This window comes from Varanus komodoensis, unplaced genomic scaffold, assembly GCF_004798865.1.
Source record: "Varanus komodoensis strain SLA01 unplaced genomic scaffold, ASM479886v1 scaffold16, whole genome shotgun sequence".
NCBI classification, from domain to species: Eukaryota; Metazoa; Chordata; class Lepidosauria; order Squamata; family Varanidae; genus Varanus; species Varanus komodoensis.
Genome location: NW_025335468.1, coordinates 407,714 through 408,855, shown reverse-complemented (window position 1 = coordinate 408,855; position 1,142 = coordinate 407,714).

Below are 1,142 nucleotides of genomic sequence, written 5' to 3'. Positions count from 1 at the left end.
GCAGCACGTTTGTGTCCCTGCCTGTCGCTGCTTCTACCTGCCGCAGGCAAAGGGAGGGGTCAGGAAGGAAGGCAGCGCCGCTTCTCGCTCCTGATGTGGTTTTTCGCGTCATGCCCCGGTTGCTTGGAGTGCACTTCATAGTTCTCCTCGCTCTGCCCTCCGGAGTTTGAGAAAAGCTCTCCAGCCCCTCTCCGCAAAGAGAGTTGCATTTTCAGGCCTCTAAAAGTGCAGTCCCTGCTTTCTTCCACTGGGGGGACGGGGCTTGGCCGCAGAGAGAAGGTCTGGCTTTTATTAGGTGGGGTAAGCTCCCCATCTGGACAGAGGTTACCTCCATGCCACAGAATGTTTTGGTTGTCCTGAAACAGATTTCAGTCCAGGGGGAGTGGTGCTTAGGACTAAGGTCTGCAAACCAAGGTGCTTGAGACGCAAAGAAAGACCAGTCCTCTTTGGTACTGACTCGACTTGCTACCCCGCCAAGTCTGCAGTAGAATCATGGGCTTGCTCCTTTCCTCTTGCAAGGGAGGATCCTATGCCTTTAAGAGCCAGCCACAGAGCAAGAAAATCAAAAGGCCCAGCTTTCTCCCGCCCAGCAATGTGGCTATACTGGGGAAACTTCAGCTGGGGCATTCTCAATTAATAGTTAGCTCAAGGTAGAAACCGGGCTGCAGCTTACTAATTCTGGTTACCATGGGAACTGAAGAAGAATTTGTATAACAAGCAATTCTGATACCAAATATTGCTTTACTGCAAAAGCAGTTAAAGGATACAGGTACCAAGGACACTGTCTACAGTGATATCAGGCCTCCACATATCACAATGCAATATAGACTTTATAATCATTAAAAAGGAGGAAATAAGGACTTATAAAGGAGTTAGATTTTTAAAAGTGAGCCAAGTGACAAACTCAATGTCACACATAAGCAGCAAAAGGCTTTAAGCATAAAGGTGACATTTACCCATCTTATAGATGGGAAGCAACATGGCTGAGACTAGTTCTAAAGACAAGGAATGGATCCAAATTTAATAACTTAAATAATAAATTTAATCCAAATTTGAGAATTTAATAACACCCCCAGAGCAGAAAACTTAAACTGATCCAAGCCACAATGTGCAGAGTAATTTACATTCATGCACTACAAGCA